Here is a 20,175-nt window from a genome sequence, read left to right as displayed (position 1 = left end):
CAGACCAAGCGATCTGCGGCAGACCTGATCAAACGACTGGACCTGTGGATCGCAGCATGAAAAAAAAAAAACAAAAAACAAAACTGCGGATCGCAGCAGAAAAACTGGGGCAGAGCACAGGGGGCTTAGACTACACAGCCCTTTACCACCAGACAGTGGTGGCAGGTGGAAATTGCAACCAGAGATTTCCAGGATGAGGAAAAACAAAACCAACACAGGAACCACAATGCAAAAATATATGAAATCACCAGACCAGAAAGAAAATGACAAGCACCCAGAAATCAACCCCGAAAACACAGAAATCCATAATCTAAATGACAGAGATTTCAAAATAGCTATCATAAAAACACTCAACGAAATACAAGACAACACAGACAAACAATTCAATGAGATTAGGAGTTTCTTCACAAAAGAGATTGAAATCATAATGAAAAACCAATCAGTGCTGATGGAGATGAAGAACACAATGGAGGAGATAAAGGAGAATCTGAAATCTTTAAAGAACAGAGCTGACAATATGGAGGAAAGAATTAGCACTTTAGAGGATAGGAATACAGATATACTCCAGATGGAAGAGGAGAGAGAACTAAGACTAAAAAGAAATGAAGAAAGACTCCGAGAAATATCTGACTCTATTAGAAAATGTAACGTAAGAATTATAGGTATTCCTGAGGGAGAAGAGAGGGAAAGAGGAACAGAGAGCCTATTCAAGGAAATAATAGCAGAGAGTTTCCCAAATCTGGGGAAGGAGCAGAAAATACCAGTAAGCAAAGCCAACAGGACACCTATATATATTAACAGACAAAGGCCTTCACCACGACACCTAGTGGTAAGGCTAGCCAGGATCAATGACAAAGAAACAATATCAAGGGCAGCTAGACAAAAACAAAAAATAACGTACAAAGGAACTCCCATCAGGCTCTTAGCAGATTTCTCAACAGAAACTTTACAGGCTAGAAGAGACTGGAATGATATATTCAAAATACTGAAAGACAAAAACTTTCAGCCAAGAATACTCTATCCAGCAAAAATATCCTTCAAATATGATGGAAAAATAGTAACTCTCCCAGATAAACAAAAGCTAAGGGAGTTCATGGCCATGAGACCCCCACTACAAGAAATACTCAAGAAGGCCCTCAGGCCTGAAAAAAAGAAGAGAAAGGGAACACAAAGCTTGGAGCAAGGAGAAAAGTAGGTAGACAAACTCAGAAAAATAGTAGATCTTTACCAGAATAGGTTAGCAACCACTTAAATACTAAACTCAAAGATCAAAGGAAGAAACTCACCAAAAATAAATTTAACCTCATCACTGTAAACACACAGCCACAACACAAGATAGAATAAGGTATAACAAGAACAACTTAGAAGGGGAAGAGGAAAGTGATTGAATTGACTTAGTATAAGGAAATAGGAGGCCATCAGATAATGGACTATCTCATACACAAGATTTTTTGCCCAAATCTCAAGGTAACCACTAAACAAATAATCAAAACAAAACCACATATGATAAACAAAGAGAAAACTAGAAGAGTCATAAGACAGAACAACCAAACTGAATTGGCAGTCCAAAACAAATGGGACAAGAAACAAAGGAAATGCAAAAGAACCAGAAAATAAGTGACGAAACAGCAACATTAAGCCCTCATATATCAATAATTACCCTAAATGTAAATGGATTGAACTCTCTAATCAAAAGATACAGAGTGGCAGGATGGATTAAAAAGCAAGACCCAACAATATGCTGCCTTCAGGAAACACATCTTAGCACTAAAGACAAGCACAGGCTCAGAGTGAAAGGATGGAAGACAATACTCCAAGCTAACGGCAAACAAAAGAAAGCAGGTGTTGCCATACTCATATCAGACAAAGTATACTTCAAGATAAAACAGGTTAAGAAAGACAAAGAAGGGAACTATATAATGATAAAAGGGACACTCCATCAAGAAGACATATCACTTATAAATATATATGCACCCAACATAGGAGCACCAATGTACATAAAGCAACTATTAACAAACCTAAAAGGAGACATCAACAACAACACAATAATAGTAGGGGATCTTAACACCCCACTTACAACAATGGATAGATCATCTAGACAAAAAGTCAATACAGATATAGTAGACTTAAATGAAAAACTGGACGAGATGGACCTAGTAGACATATACAGAGCACTCCATCCAAAAACAGCTGACTACACATTCTTCTCAAGCACGCATGGAACATTCTCTAGGATAGACCATATGTTGGGAAACAAAGCAAGCCTCAATAAATTTAAGAAGATTGAAATCATAACAAGCATCTTTTCAGACCATAAGGCTATGAAACTGGAAATGAACCATGAAAAAAAAACTGGGAAAGTGACAAAAATGTAGAGATTAAACAACATGCTCCTGAACAACCAATGGATCATTGATGAAATTAAAGGAGAAATCAAAAACTATCTGGAAACAAACGAAAATGATAATATGCCATATCAAACCATATGGGATGCAGCAAAAGTGGTCCTGAGAGGGAAACTCACAGCGATACAAGCCCACCTTAACAAACAAGAAAAAGCCCAAATAGGCAACCTTAAATTACACCTAACAGAACTAGAAAAAGAAGAACAAACAAAGCCCAAAGCCAGCAGAAGTAGAGAAATAATAAAAATCAGAGCAGAAATAAATGAAATTGAGACCAAAAAAACAGTAGAAAGGATTAATGAAACAAAGAGTTGGTTCTTCGAGAAGATAAACAAAATTGACAAACCCTTAGCCAGGCTTACTAAGGAAAAAAGAGAAAAGGCTCAAGTAAATAAAATTAGAAATGAAAGAGGAGAAATTACAATGGATACCATGGAAATACAAAAGATTGTAAGAGAATACTATGAGAAAATATATGCCAACAAATTGGACAATCTAGAAGAAATGGATAAATTCTTAGACTTATACAACCTCCCAAAACTGAGCCAAGAAGAAATGGAGAATCTGAATAGACCAATAACAAGTAAAGAGATTGAAATAGTAATCAAAAACCTCCCAAAAAATAAAAGTCCAGGACCAGATGGCTTCTCCAGTGAATTTTACCAAACATTCAAAGAAGATTTAATACCCATCCTTCTCAAAGTATTCCAAAAAATAGAGGAAGATGGAACACTTCCTAAATCATTCTACGAGGCCAACATCACCCTGATACCAAAACCAGACAAAGACAAGACAAAGAAAGAATATTACAGGCTAATATCACTGATGAACATTGATGCAAAAATCCTCAACAAAATATTGGCAAACCGAATACAACAATACATTAAAAGGATCATACACCATGATCAAGTGGGATTTATACCAGGGACGCAGGGATGGTTCAACATCCGCAAATCAATCAACGTGATACATCACATCAACAAAACAAAGAATACAAACCACATGATCATCTCAACAGACGCAGAGAAGTCATTTGACACGATACAACATCCATTTATGATAAAAACTCTCAATAAAATAGGAATAGAAGGAAAGTACCTCAACATAATAAAGGCCATATATGACAAACCCACAGCCAACATCATACTCAATGGGGAAAGACTGAAAGCCATTCCTCTGAGAACAGGAATGAGGCAGGGCTGCCCACTCTCACCACTCCTGTTCAACATAGTACTGGAGGTTTTGGCCAGAGCAATTAGGCAAGAAAAAGGAATAAAAGGAATCCAAATAGGTAACGAAGAAGTGAAACTCTCACTATTTGCAGATGACATGATTGTATATATAGAAAACCCTAAAGAATCTGTTGGAAAACTATTAGAAACAATCAACAACTACAGCAAAGTTGCAGGGTACAAAATCAATCTACAAAAATCAGTTGCGTTTCTGTATGCTAATAATGAACTAACAGAAAGAGAGCTCAAAAAGATAATACCATTTACAATTGCATCAAAAAGAATAAAGTACCTAGGAACAAATCTTACCAAGGAAGTGAAGGACCTATACAATGAGAACTACAAGACATTATTGAAAGAAATCCATGATGACATAAAGAAATGGAAAGATATCCCATGCATGTGGATTGGAAGAATAAACATAGTTAAAACGTCTATATTACCTAAAGCAATCTACAGATTCAATGCAATCCCAATCAGAATCCCAATGACATTCTTCACAGAAATAGAAAAAAGAATACTAAAATTTATATGGGGCAACAAAAGACCCCGAATAGCTAAAGAAATCCTAAGAAAAAAGAACAAAACAGGAGGTATCACAATCCCTGACTTCAAAACATACTACAAAGCAATAGTAATCAAAACAGCATGGTACTGGTACAAAAACAGGCACACAGATCAATGGAACAGAATTGAAAGCCCAGAAATAAAACCACACATATACGGACAGCTAATTTTCGACAAAGGTGCTAAGAACATACAATGGAGAAAGGAAAGTCTCTTCAATAAATGGTGTTGGGAAAACTGGACAGCCACATGCAAAAGAATGAAAGTGGACCATGTGCTATCGCCATTCACAAAAATTAACTCAAAATGGATCAAAGACCTGAAGGTGAGACCTGAAACTATAAAACTCATAGAAGAAAATATAGGCAACACACTACTTGACATTGGTTTTAAAGGAATCTTTTCGGATGACATGCCTACCCAGACTAGGGAAACTAAAGAAAAAATAAACAAGTGGGACTTTATCAGATTAAAGAGCTTCTACAAGACAAACGAAACCAGAATCAAGATGAACAGACAACCCACCAGCTGGGAGAGAATATTTGCAATACATACATCTGACAAGGGGTTGATCTCCATAATATATAAAGAACTCACACAACTGAACAACAAAAAAACAAAAAACCTGATAAAAAAATGGGCAGAGGAAATGAAGAGACACTTCTCCAAGGAAGATATACAGATGGCCAATAGGCAGATGAAAAGATGCTCAACATCACTAGTCATCAGGGAAATGCAAATCAAAACAACACTAAGATATCACCTCAGGCCCCTTAGAATGGCTATAATCACCAAGACAAAAAACAACAAATGTTGGAGAGGATGTGGAGAAACAGGAACCCTCATACACAGCTGGTGGGAATGCAAATTGGTGCAGCCTCTATGGAAAACGGTATGGAGATTCCTCATAGAATTAAAAATAGAGATGCCCTATGATCCAGCTATCCCACTACTGGGAATCTATCCAACGAACCTGAAATCAACAATCCAAAGAGGCTTATGCACCCCTATGTTCATTGCAGCATTATTCACCATAGCCAAGAAGTGGAAGCAACCTAAGTGTCCCTCGACTGATGATTGGATTAAGAAATTGTGGTATATATATATACAATGGAATACTATTCAGCCATAAAGAAAGACAAAATCGTCCCATTTGCAACAACATGGATGGGCCTGGAGCATATTATGTTAAGTGAAATAAGCCAGAAAGAGAAAGACAAACACTGTATGATCTCACTCATATGTGGAATATAAACCAACACATGGACAGAGAAAACTGGACTGTGGTTACCAGGGGCAGTGGGGGTGGGGGGTGAGCACAAGGGGTGAAGGGAGTCATATATATGGTGATGGACAAACAAAAATGTACAACCCAACATTTCACAATGTTAGAAACCATTAAAACATCAATAAAAAAAATGTAGAATAAAAAAAAAAAAGCATAGAGTGACTGAATGGATTAAAAAACAATACCCGATTATATACTGTCAACAAGAGACACACTTCAGCTTTCAGGGCACACAGACGGAAAGTGAAGGGGTAGAAAAAGATATTCTGTGCAAATGGAAACTTAAAAAAAGCATGAGTAGCCATACTTATATCAAACAAAATAGGAGTAAAAAACTGCCACCAGAGTCAAAGAAGGTCATTGTATAATGACGATTGGGTCAATTCATCAAGAAGAATATAACAATTGCAAATATGTATGCACTCAATATCAAAGCAGCTAAATCTATTAAGCAAATACTCAAAGATCTGAAGGGAAAAATAATAATACAACAATAGTAGGAGACTTCAACATTCCATTTTAAACAACACACAGATCATCTAGGCAGAAAATAAATAAGGAAACACTGGACTTGAAGTATACCATAGAACAAATGGACTTAATAGACAAATACAGAATACTCCATCACAAAGCATCAGAGTACATATTTTTCTCAAGCACACGTGAAACATCCTCCAGGATAGATCATATGTTAGGTCACAAAACAAACCTTAGCAAATGTAAGATTGAAATAATACCAAGTATTTTTTTTCTGACCACAATGGTATGAAACTAGAAATCAATTAACAGGAGGAAAACCAGAAAATTCACAAATATGTGGAGATTAAGCAACATGCTACTGAACAATCAATGGGTTAAAGAAGAAATCAAAATGAAAATCAAAAAAATCTTGAGACAAATGAAAATGGAAACAAAACATACCAAAACTTATAGGATGCAGCAAAAGCAGTTCTAGGAGGAAAGTTTATAAGTAATATACTCCTAAATTAAGGGGAAAAAAACTCATATAAATAACCTAACTTTACGCTTTGAGGAACTAGAAAAAAAGAAAGAACTAACTAAGCCCAAAGTTAGCAGAAGGAAAAGAATAACAAAGAGCAGAAATAAATGAAACAAAGACCAGAAAAACAATAGAAAAGATCAATGAAACTAAGAGCCCATTTTTTAAAAAAAGATAAACAAAATTGACAAAACTTTAGCTAGATTAGCTAAGAAAAAAGAGAAAAGACTCAATAAATAAAATTAGAAATGAAAGAGGAGACATTACAATTGACACCACACAAAAACAAAAGATCTTAAGAGGCTACTATGAACAATTATATGCCAATAATTTGGATTACCTAGAAGAAATGGACACATTCCTAGAAACACAAAACCTACCAAAATTGAATTATGAAGAAATAAAAAATTTGAACAGACTAATTACCAGCAAGGAGATCGAATCAGTGAGCAAAAACGTCCCAACAAAGAAAAGCCCAGGAACAACTGGTTTCATTGTTGAATTCTACCAAACAATTAAGAAGAATTAACACCAATTCTTCTGAAACTAATGTTTGAAGAAGAGGAATTGAAAAAATTGAAGAAGAGGGAACACTCCCAAACTCATTTTGAGACCAGAATTATCCTGATGCCAAAGCCAGATAAGGACACTACAAGAAAAAAAAACTAAAGGCCAATATCCCTAATGATTATAGATGCAAAAATTCTCAACTAAATACTAGTAAACCAAATTGAACAGCACTTTAAAAGGATCATACACCATGATCAAGTGAGATTTATTCCTGGGATGCAAGGATAGCTCAACATATACAAATCATTAAATGTGGTATACCACATTAATAGATTGAAGATAAAAATCATATCGTAATCTCAATAGATGCAGAGAAAACATTTAACAAAAGTCAACATTCTTTCGTGATGAAAATGCTCAGCAATTTGGGTACAGAAGGAACATACCTCAACATATAAAGGCCATATATAACAAATCCACAGCTAACTTCATATTCAATGGTGAAAAGTTGAAAACTTTTCAGGAACAAGACAAGAATACTCACTCTTACTGCTCTTATTCAATGTAGTACTAGTAGTCTTAGCTAGAGCAGTCAGGCAAGATAAAGAAATAAAAGGCATCAGAATTAGAAAGGAAGAAGTAAAATTGTCTGTTTTCACGTGATATGATCTTTTACATAGAAAATTCTGAAGACTCCACCAAAAAACTATTAGAACTAATAAATGAATTCGGTAAAGTTGCAGGATACAAAACCAACACACAAAAATCAGTTCTATACACTAACAATGATCTGAAAAAGAAATGAAGAAAATCCCATTTATAATAACATAAAATATAATAAAATATTTAAGAATAAATTTAACCAAAGAGGTGAAAGATCTATACACTGAAAATAACAAGACATTGACAAATTTAAGAAGACGCAAATAATGGGAAGATATCTTGTGTTCATGGATCAGAAGAATTAATATTTTTAGTGTCCATACTACTCAAAGTGATCTACAGATTCAATGCAATCTCTATCAAAATTCCAGTGTCATTTTTCACAGAAATAGAACAAACAATCCTAAAATTCTTATGGAACACAAAAGAACCTGAATAGCCAAAGCAATCATAAAAAAGAAAAACAAAGCTGGAAGCATTACAATTCCTGATTTTAAACTTTATTACAAAGTTATAGTAATCAAAACAGTATGGTACTGATGTAAAAACCAACACTTAGATCAATGGACTGTAATTCAGAGCCTAGAAATAAACCCACACATATATGATCAATTAATATTTGATAAGGGTGCCAAGAATTCTCAATGTGCAGAAGATAGTCTCTTCAATAAATGGAAGTGGGAAAACTGAATATTCACATGCAAAAGAATGAAATTAGATCCCTGTCTTACACCACTCACAAAAATTAACTCAAAATGGATTAAAATAAATATAAGGCCTAATACCATAAAACTCCTAGAAGAAACATAGGGAAGAAGCTCCTTGACATTGGTCTGGGCAATGACTTTTTGGATATGATATCAAAAACAGAAGCAACAAAAGCAAAAATTGGCAAGTGGCACTATATCAAACTAAAAAGCTTCTGTACAGCAAAAGAAACAATCAGCAAAATGAAAAATCAACATATGGAATGGAGTAAATAATTGCAAAGCACATATCTGATAAGGGGCTAATATCCAAAATATATAAGGCACTCATACAACTCAATAGCAAAAAACCAAACAATCTGATTAAAAAATCCTCAGAAAACTTGAAAAGACATTTTTCCAAAGAAGACATTCAAATGGTCAACAGGCACATGAAAAGATGCTCAACATCACTAACCGTAAGAGAAATCATAAAAGAAAATCAAAACCACAATGAGGGCCAGATCCGGTGTCCTAGTGGTTAAGTTCAGCACGCTCCGCCTCAGCGGCCCAGGTTTGGTTCCTGGGTGCAGACCTACACCACTCATTAGTGACCATGTGGCGGCAGCCCACACACAAAATAGGGGAAGACTGGCAACAGATGTTAGCTCAGGGTGACTCTTCCTCTTCCTCAGCAAAAAAAGAGGAAGACTGGCATCAGATGTTAGCTTAGTGCAAATCTTCCTTAGTGAAAACCAAAACCAAAACCAAAACCAAAACAAAAGAAACACAATATGTCACCTCAGGCCTGTTAGAATGGCTATTATCAAAAAGACAAGCGATAACAAATGCTGGAGAGGATGTGGAGAAAAGGGAACCTTGTGCACTGTTGGAGGGAATATGAACTGGTACAGCCATTATAGAAAACAATATAGAGTCTCCTCAGAAAATTAAAAATGGAACCACTATATGATCCAGCAATCCCACTTCTGGGTATATATCCGAAGTAAATGAAATCACTATCTCCAAGAGATATATGCACTGCCATGTTCATTGCAGCATTATTCACATTAGCCAAGATATAGAAACCACCTAAGTGTCCATTGAAGGATGAATAAATAAAGAAAATGTGGCTTACATGAGTGCGCGCACACACACACACACACACACACACACACACACACAGAGGAATACTATTCAGCCATAAAAAAAGAAGGAAATCCTGCCTTTGTGACAACATGGACGAACTTTGAGGGCATTATGCTATATGAAATAAGTCAGATAGAGAAAAGACACATATTGTATATTCTCACTTATATGTGGAATCTGAAAAAGCTCAACTCAGAAAAAGAAAGTAGAATAGTGGCTGTCAGCGGATAGAGAGTGGGGCAAATAGGGAGCTGTTAGTCAAAGGGTACAAACTTCCAGATATAAGATGAATAAGTTCTGGGGATCTAATGTACAGCATGGTGACTATAATTAAAATTAAAGTATTATATACTTGAAAGTAGCTAAGAGAGTAGATCTTACATGTTATTACTACAAAGAAAGTTATAATTATGTGAAGGAATGGAGGTGTTAACTAACTTTATTGTGGTAATCATTTTACAATATATATGTATCAAATCATCACATTGTATACCTTAAACTTACATATGTTATGTGTCAATAATATCTCCATAAAGCTGGAAAAATAAATAAATAAATAGGGCTTTGTTTCCTTATCAATTTACAGAAGTTCTTAAATATTTAGATCTAAGTAATTACTTGCCTCATCTATATCTTTTCATTGTTATACTTGCAACCTTTCTGTGTGTTTTACATGTGCCTCTTCTTTAAAGCATAAACCTTGACTTTTTTTGTCTTTACTTTCATATCCAACCTACCAGCAATTCCTGTAAATCCCCTTCATAAATATTCTTTGAATCAATCCAGTTGCTTCCATATCCATTGCTACCATACTTGTCCACTTTACTATCTTGTCTCATCTGGACCACTCTGTGTGGACAGGTCTTCCCTATCCAAATATGCTCTCTTCCAATGCAGTCTCCACTCCCAAGCACACCTGAGATTTTTTAAATGTAAATCTGATCACGTCACTCCTTAACTTAAAAACTCTTTAATTACTGCTCTCTAATATGATCTCCAAATCTTAGCATGGATTACAGGACCCTTCATGATCTGTATTCCCCTCATTAATCTTGATGCTTCAGCCATTCTTTAGTTCTGTTCCTCAAATATGTCACACTCCTTCTTACCTCTGAGCTTTCACACGTGCTGTTTCCTATGTCTCTGATATTTTTGCCTAACATGTGCTAATTCTTTGCACCTTAACTTAAAATTCACTTATTTAACGAGACCTCAACTGCCCACATCCATAAACACACATGTCCCAGATAAAGTTAACTATAACAAGCTCCAAAAATTTGCCAATAAATCTCACTTTTGTTAATACTTTTATTTTGGTGCTTTATAAAATGTAAATATGTACTGTTTAAATATATACACAAATATATACGTAAATAATAATTGATAAATAATGTATAACCACATTCTCAATATAAAAAAGTAAACCAATCACAAATACACAGAGTAAAAATGTAATGATTTCTTACATAATTATTCTATTTGTCTTTTCCCAAATCCCATTTCTTGTCACAGAGATTATGACTGTAATTGGTTTGGTGTATAGCCTCGTAGACTTTCTTTTATATGCATTTAAATATAGAAAGTTTTGCTGTTCTTTATTCCATTTTCATTAAAAACATCATATTATACCTATTACTTGATGATTTTTTTTTTCCACTGGACAATATGTCCTGAAAACCCTGTCTTTTAAATTGAATATATCATCATTTACTTACCTGGTCACCTACTGAAAAACATTTGAGTGATTTTTTAATTTGAATTATTAGAAGTAAAGCCTCAGTAAGTTTTCCTATACAAATGTTATTTTGCAGAAGTACTAATATTTCTATAACATATATCTTAAAAATGGCATTGCTAGGGTTAAAATATATGCACATTTTTATTGTTATTTTTTGTTTTTTCCGATTATTCTTAGATATTTTTAGACTTTATCTCTTCCATTGAACTTTAGAATCAATTTTCAGCTGCACGAAGAAGCTGTGTATAATATGATTGAGAATATCACACAGAAGAATTCATTAAAAACGGTATGCTAGAAGAATGACATTGAAAGACATTTAGTATATATATTATTATATTTAAATAAGTATATAATAAAACTTTTTAAAGTATGGTCCCCATTGGGAGACATAATAAATCTATTTACATAGACAGTCCCAGAAAGAATATATTAATACATTACTAGTGATTATCACTGGTTGATGGGAACACTGATGATTTTTATTTCCTTATATTTTTAACTGACTCTTCTACATTTTACATAATCAATATTATGACATATAATATACAAAGTTATTTCTTCTCAAAATATAAAATGAAAGTCTGTTAACATGCATATCTCTAGAAGAAGGAATGTATCTGAAAAACTCTTCAATTGAAGCAAAGAAATTCGTTTAAGTACAGAGTCTATTTGCTTCTAGAAGAGTGGATGAGGGCTGCCTAATTTTATCATCCAATTTTCATGTAAACAAAATCCTCTTCTCATTGCCTGAAGATATTATGTTTGATGGTAGTAAACAAAAAAAGATGAAGTGGGATTTCAATAAAAAAATTTATTTCAACAGAAAACCCTAATATTATACTACATATAAATGTGTTGGCTGGTCTCACTTTAAATTTATGACCTCAGACCTCACACAGGCCCTCAGGGCTGCCTAGCAATCCTCTTCCGTTTGCCCACTCAATTCACTCTCCCTTCTTTGCAGTTCTTGCTTCTCATTTCACTGAGGAAATTGCAATCAGGACACAGTTTCCATATCTTCATATTTCTTCCAAGCTTACCAACTTGTCTCTATTTGTCTTCATATACTCCACCTTCCTTTCTGTTAGAATGGATGGATTGTCACTAATCCTAAAGTCAGTCCATCCACTTGTGCCCTGGAGCCTACACCCAGCCTGTACTCCAGCAATTATACCTTCTCCTTTATCCACTTCCATTGCCGAATGCTATGAATACACAAAGCATAAACATCCTATAAATAGGGAATGTTTAATTATATTTACATTTTATTCTAGATACATATATTTTGAGTATTTATGGTGAAAATTGAAAACAAAATTAGCACTTGTCCTCTTGGGGATCAATGAATTTGCAAGTGTAACGTACAAGGAGGCAATAGCCTCACTCTCCTACACCCTTGGACCTTGTCTATTGACAAGACCTCAACTTCAAGCATTGCGCTTTCTTATCTCTTATATTTCCAACTCAATCCTTCCAGTAACACAAATCCAATTGATTTTTAAACCCACAAGAATTTCTAATTCATTGGTTCTATAAACTTTCACTGCCTATCACCCCCATCAATTCCTCGTCCCTTTGCCCGGCAAGCCTTTCTTTGCTACATTATTCCAATAAGCATTCAAACATGAAGTACTATCTCCTACGTTAAAAAAAGAAGTTATTTCTTTGCCTGACATCACCATCCAGTTATTGCCCAATTTCTTTGATCTTTTCTTTAGAACATCTCAAAAGGAAATTTTTTTGGTCTTTTTTCCAATATTTTTCTTCCAATTCTCTCTTGAATGCTCTCTGACAAAGTTTTCATTCCTACTTTTCCACTAAAACCATTTCTGTCAAGTCATCAAGGACTTTGTTACCAAAGTCCACGTTACCGAATTCAACAGTCAGTTATCAGTCCTCTTCTAGTTCAGTTTCTCAACAGCATTTGACACAGGCAAACATGCCCTCTTTTTTCTTACTTTTGGTGAGGAAGATTAGCCCTGAGCTAACATCTGTTACCAATCCTCCTCTTTGCTGAGAAAGATTGGCCCTGGGCTAACATCCGTGCCCATCTTCCTCTACTTTATATGTGGGATGCCTGCCACAGCATGCCTTGGTAAGCAGTGTATAGGTCCGTGCCTGGGATCCGAACCTGTGAACCCTGGGTCACCAAAGCGGAGCACACGAACTTAACCACTATGCCACTGGGCCAGCCCCCAAACATGCCTCTTTTGAAATATGCTTCACCTGTCCTGTGGGATCCCATAGTCTCCTGGCTTTTCCTCTTCTCAGTTTACAATATGGATCTTCCTTCACTTTTTTCAATCTAAACATTGCAATGCCCCAGGGCTCAATCTTTAATTACTTTCTTGATGAGATCTTGACCAGTTCTATGGTCAGGGATTCTATGGTCTAAATTAGACCAGTTCTACGGTCTAAATTGCATCTACACACTAATAACTTCAAAAATATGTTTAATTCCAACTTCTCTGAACTACAGACTCACGAGTCCTACTACCTAGTGAACAGCTTCACTCAGATTTCAAATAAACATCTCAAATTTAACTTGTCCGATACTGACATCTTGCATCCTCCCCAATTTTTCCTCATCTGTGTTCTCTAGCTCAGTCAATATACCAACAGTCTCTAGGGGTGCTTAGGCCAAAAACTTGGATTCTTTCTTTCACATTCTACACCCAATCCATTAGAATGTAAGTTGGCTTTATCTTCAAAGTATATCCCATCTCCAAAATTTATCCACCACTTCCACAATAACCACTCCATAATTTCTCACCCCAGCTACGCAATGACCTCTGAATTCTCTCTTCTCTCATTCTATACTCACTATGGTCCATTCTCCATGGCACTACTGGAATGGCAATGTAAAATATAAATTAGAGCATGTTACGTCTCTCCCTCGAACCCTCCAATGCTTTCTCTTCTCACTTAGAATAAAACTCAAAGTCTTTACCATGGCCTATAAGCCTGCTCAGCTTTCTCTCCAACATGATTTTCTGACGTTCTCCCCTTACTCACCGTGCTCCATCCCTACTGGCCTACTTGGGGCTAATTCCATGAACACACTAAGCATGTGATATCTTGAGGCCTTGGAGCACATCAAATCCTCCAGCTACTTTTTTCCAGCATCACCTCCTAACTTTATTTAGTTTTCTTCTCAAATGTTATCTCCCTAGAAAGGCTCTTCCTAACAATTGTATATAAACAGCAAACTCCCTGAACTCTGTCTATTCTCTTTTCTTAAACTTATTTTATGATTTTCCATTGCGTTTGTTAATACTAACCTTATATTATATATTTGCTTACTTATTTTCCATATCTCACCAGATTGTAAAATCCATCAGGAGAGGAACTTTGGTTAACGGCTGTATTCCTAATGTCTAGATCAGTGCCTGGCAGGTAGTAGGCATTCAATAAATATTTGTTGGGTAAGTGAATGAAATAAATAATGGTTCATGTGTCACCTACTTTCTTAATTACCAATACCTTAAATTCACTAACTTCATTGCTGGCTCATGTCTTTAAGCCTAGACATTTCACCCAAGAATTAGAAACCCATGTTAACAAGGTATCTAGAATCACAACGACACTTTTCATATAGAGATCATCACAAGGATTGAGAAAATATATTAATGTGTGAGAAATAAATAGCTTCCCAGGAGCCCACTCTGCTCAGAGCTTTTGGCTGGCAGTATAAAGCCTCTGGTCTTTTCAGATGGTTGTCTTTCCCCAAGGCTCCTAGTCCCTTGGCAGGCTGTGGTTATAATTTTGTTTGAACAAAATCCCAGGACATGGGATGCTGAATTCTATTCCCAGCTCTGCTAATTACTAGCTGTGTGACTTTAGCCATGTGGCTCCACCTTTTCTGGGCTTCAGATTTCTCACCTGTAAAACCGAGGCAATTATACTGACAGTGCTTCCCAGGGATATTATGAGGAACAGTTAATGATAATAATCATTAAAGAATTATCTCTGTCTTCACTGGGTATTAATTAAGTGTCAGTGTGCACAGAACTCAACTCTATAAGAAGCAGAGTGGATGGATAACAAAGACTGTATCAGACACTATCTTCTGCCTAAAGGAATACCTGTTAGAAAATATAAGAAGAAAGCAATAGCATTATGCTGAAAAAAGAATTGCTCTTTATATGGCTTCTATTTCCCGTCATCTTTTCCCTTTACCCAAAACTTGACTCTCAGCTGTGAAAGGATAGGAGAAAGAGGCTATTGTGGCATCATTTCACAGATTTTCAGGGCCTTGAAGGACTCCAACAGTTCTCTACTTCTAGCTCAACACTTTCACTTTAGAGATAAAGTAATTGACAACCAGAGAGATTTGAGAGTTCTCCAAGTTCACCAGGCTGGGTCTCTAATCGCCTAATCTCCAATTTATTGTGCTGGCTGATACACTAGGCTGCTCTTTATTGTCCCAAAGAATAGTATGGTGGCCAGATCTATTGCAGGCAGCGTGAATGGCCAACTCTCTTTTGATGAGAAGCCCAGTAATTTTAGGCTGTTAACTTACAGGTAGTTTTGGCTCTAAGGATGAATTCTGATAGAAGATGATGAATAGAAATTAACATTTTTTTGAACCCCCTACCACTTTCTATCTAAAAATTCTACTAGACTCTTTATATCTACTATTTTAGTTCATCTTTATGATAACCATAAAAGAGAGGTATTATCATAATTATTTAATAAAAAATAATGTTTTTATACTTGTTTAATAGCTAAATATCTAGAAGTTTATGTAACTTGCCTAAAATGATACACTTAAGTATATATACTTAAACTTAAGTAATAAAGTTAAGATTTGAATCTAGATTTATCTAATTCCCAAATTCTTTTTTTTACTACTACATGATATAGGGGAAAATCTGTGCTTCAGTGGAAACCTATGCATTATCTATAGCAAGGGCCAGCAAATCTTTCCTTAAAGGGCCCAATGGTAAATATTTTAGGTTTACAGGCCATAAGGTTACATCTATTCAACTCTGTCATTTAGTATGATACACAATACATAAACAAGTGGGCATAGTTGTGTTCCAATAAAACTTTATTTACAAAAACAGATGGCTTGCCCTCAGCTGTAGTTTGTCAGCTCCTAGCCTAGAGCTTATCCTTGAGATATCTGATTCAGACTATATGGGAGCTACATTACAACCAGCATGGGTGGTTGTAGATAACTGATAACAATGCAAAATAATTTATGTCTAGAGACATGTAAATTCTGCTTGTCAGAAGTTCAATTGACTTTCCTCTCCCACTCTGGAAGAAGCTAGTTTAGCCTTCCATTCACACATTCATTTCAGTAGTCCTGATCTGCAATATGTCGGTTCTTTGGATTCTCCTTTGAAATGGTTTGACATCTGCTATTTCCCTTATTTCCTTAATGAATTAAATAACATTTTAGCACATGTTCAACATATACATGGCTGAGAGTCATTTTATTACCTTTTTTGAAAATTATTCTTTAACTACAGTATAGAAAAATCATTAATATACTCCCTCAACTACATCCTATCTTGTAAAAATGTGACTTCATTTTTTTTTCTTCTTAGCTTGAAGAGAAATAATAGTATAAATGTTTCTGGGCAACTGCAGAGACTCAGAGAGATCCTCTGTGCCTGACACTCTCCATTGGCTGCAAGGTGCCATTATTTTCTCTTCTCTTATGCAACATGAAGGTTGGCTCATATCAATCATGTCAGTGCATGACATAACAGAGAACATCAACACAATTTACTCATCTTTTATGATACAAAGTTGATAGGAAGAAAGGAAGTTGCCACTGTGATAAAGTGGTCTTCTCCACAGATTTGACAGAGGTATTCTCCATTTTATGCTTAGCTGGTGCGCTGAAGACAAAGCACATTGATTCTGGGAAAAAACATATTTCTTCACACTTACCATGCACAGGTCTTTCTCTCAGCTCCCTGCTGAGCTGGATCATTTAGTAGTGGAATCACCAGGGCTGGCAAATGACAGCTATGTATCAGCAAATCTTAGAACCTTAAGGAAGAGAAGAAACCTTAAGGGTCATCTCTTTCATTAAAAGAACTAAAAAAACAATAGTAATATCACAACAATAATAAGAGTTAACATCTACTCATCATTTGTTTGTGCCAGGCAGTGTTTAAAATGTGTTCTATGTAGAATGTCCAGGATAGAACACCTGTTGTCTTGACATAATTATTAATAATCTCCTCTTCAATCTCAAAGGTAACTCGATTTGGATGATAAATTATATGATTACCTCATTTATGTATGGTAGCTGATTTGATCTTCACACAATTTTATGAAGTAAGTATGATGATGATAAACACACAAAAGTAATGTGCCTATATGCATGAAGCTAGTAAAGTAGAGAAGTTGTGATTTGAGCTTTGGGAGTCTGACCATGCATTAACTCTATGCTGTTTTTCCATTTGCATGTCTATCACATCTGAAACAGTACTGCCAAGTGGTTGTCCACTGAGAGTAAACCCACCACCTGTGATAAGAACCAATTCCATCTTTGGATAATTCTCTTCAAAGTTCCCTTGCTTATTAGGCTGTAATCTATTCTCCTATAGTTTCAGAAACCTGGACAAAAAAAAATTAGAATCAAATTATAAAAGGCCTTTTTATTCCATGGCAAGAAGTTCATATTGTATTTGAGCCTGAAAGCAAGAGGAGAGGCAAGAAAGTTGCCTTTTTTGGGGATGTTAAGGTCAGAGGACATTGGCTGTGAATTATGTAGGAAGAGAAGGAGAGTTCCACTAATCCTGAGGACAATCATTAGCTTTTTTCTCTCTTTCACAGCAATTTATATCATTATATTTGATTTTACTCTTAGAGCTAAAGTTTACAGAAAATGTGGATGAACAGCTATTTAGTAGCATGACTGTTGTGTTAACAGTTGTATGGATTTTGTCTTCACTTATACACAGGCACCATTTAGTAGAATAGAAGGTAGACACGAATTGTCTCCCGAACTTGACCAGCAAGCAGAAGTTCGGATTATCATGATGATAATGAAAACTCTAAAAAACAAACGTGTTATTTCTCCCCCTTTTCAGAGGTTTATGTGGCAGATCTGTCAGATTCATCACGTTAGACACTAGGGTTTGAAGATACTTTTGTTTTAGTCAGGTTTAGCCAACTACAGAAAACCATGATGTTGAGATTTGAACAACAGAAGATACACACAGTATGAACATGTGCAGGAAATGGGAAAACTCATTGACCAATAGGGGAGTTTTCTGGAAATATCTGAAAAAGCTGTAGCTTTATGTGATGAAACTAAAGGAAATATGTGCGAGGAGATCCAAGTTCTCACTTTCAAAAACATTTCCCAGATGCATTTTCCTTTCTTTTTCCTGGGGTTTGTGATCAGATTATCCTGCTCTAAAGTAACCAAACATCCAATCGAGTATATTTATTTTTAAGAGCATTACATTAAATTCACTGTTTTTCATCTAAGAATGGGAGAATTTTGATTGCCAACTTTAGAACCCTCCTAAAAATAATAGCTTCGGAGTTTAGCGTAGCATGGAAGATTTCAAACTTCACGTTCCATTTGCCTGTGGCAACTTTGACCTCTCTCGTCAAGCCTGCCATTTAAATTTCTACTTTATTCCCCTCATAGCCTTGGAAACAAATCAACAACTACTTTTAAATAGGAATCTTTATAGTTTAAATATCACAGTCTCTAATTTGGTTACAGAAACATTTTACCTTTAACTGAGTTTGTTTCAAAAATCCATGTTTTCAATCAAAGAGAAAATGTGCTGTGAAGTTAAAAAATGATTCACCTTTGGAGAAGGTGGTGTGTTTAGAATGTTTCCTAGAGATTTTGTGGAACTTGGAACAATAACTTGTTCCATTTTAGAGGAGCTATTTTAGCCTATCTGGGCTGCTCTAGCAGAATACCACGGACTAGGTGGCTTATAAGCAACAGAAATTTATGTTTCATATTTCTGGAAGTCCAAGATCAAGGTGTTGGCAGATTTGGTCTCTGATGAGGACCTGCTTACTGGTTCACAGGCTGCTGTCTTCTCACTGTGTCCTCATATGATGAAGCGGAGAACTTTGGTCTCTTCAGCCCCTTTAAAAGGGCACTGATCCCATTCATGAGGGTTCCTCCCTCATGCCTTAATCACCTTCCTAAGGCCCCACATCCAAAAACTGTCACACTGGGGGTTAGGACTTCAACATACGAATTTTGGAGGGACACAAAAATTCAGTCTACTGCAGGAGCAATTTGCTTCTGTACATTCTAAATATCAGTGCCACCACTTTGCCCAACTCCAAGGAACACTATTCTCATTGTATTCTATGTACTCCAGGAGATACAATATAATGTTACCCCCTTGGACTTAGCAACTCCATGTAAAAATTTTGATGACCTTGGCTATGATCAAAATTGCCAAGGTCATCAGAGAAGAACAACATGTGGTAAAATTATTAAAGGGATCAATTACAAGGAAATGCACATCTCAAATTAGAGCATAACGATTAAGCTCATGGTTTGATATAACTGGAAATCTAATTATCTAATTTTTTTGGATTCTGAAGTTGAGTCATCTTGGCAAAAAAATGATTTTAATACAGCAAAATTGAATAAAATCCTTGCTGTTAAAGAATCAAATTGATTCCAAAACCTAAAGAAAAACATACCACTAACTTTGTTTAAAAACTTCATAAATTATGGCACTATCCTCTAGATTTTCTACAATTTAATTATTTTCTTGCTCACCAGTCCACATGGCCTAGTAGAACTGAGCTAATATTCAAAATAGACTACTTCACGATTCCAGGTTATTGCCGAATAAGTCAACTTTTCCTTTTACATTCTTGGAGGCTTCATGATTACAAATGACTGTCATTTATAGCTTAGCGACCGGTGTCATCTATCAGAAACACCTGGCAGTTGTATCTGGAGTTTGAATGGGA

The 20,175-nt window shown here is 35.6% G+C and overlaps 1 long non-coding RNA gene across 1 annotated transcript in view; it reads right to left on the bottom strand.

Moving 5' to 3' along the window:
- LOC147916988 (uncharacterized) overlaps positions 1-20,175 on the bottom strand; it is a 110,450-nt gene that overhangs the window by 68,922 nt on the left and 21,353 nt on the right. Inside the window, exon 2 of the long non-coding RNA XR_015552352.1 lies at positions 17,149-17,250. This is a non-coding gene — a long non-coding RNA (uncharacterized LOC147916988). The remainder of the gene's footprint in view (positions 1-17,148; positions 17,251-20,175) is intronic.

Source organism: Ceratotherium simum, chromosome 5 (assembly GCF_057802395.1).
Source record: "Ceratotherium simum simum isolate JZ-2026a chromosome 5, ASM5780239v1, whole genome shotgun sequence".
NCBI classification, from domain to species: domain Eukaryota; kingdom Metazoa; phylum Chordata; class Mammalia; order Perissodactyla; family Rhinocerotidae; genus Ceratotherium; species Ceratotherium simum.
This window is presented reverse-complemented; position numbering and strand designations above follow the sequence as displayed.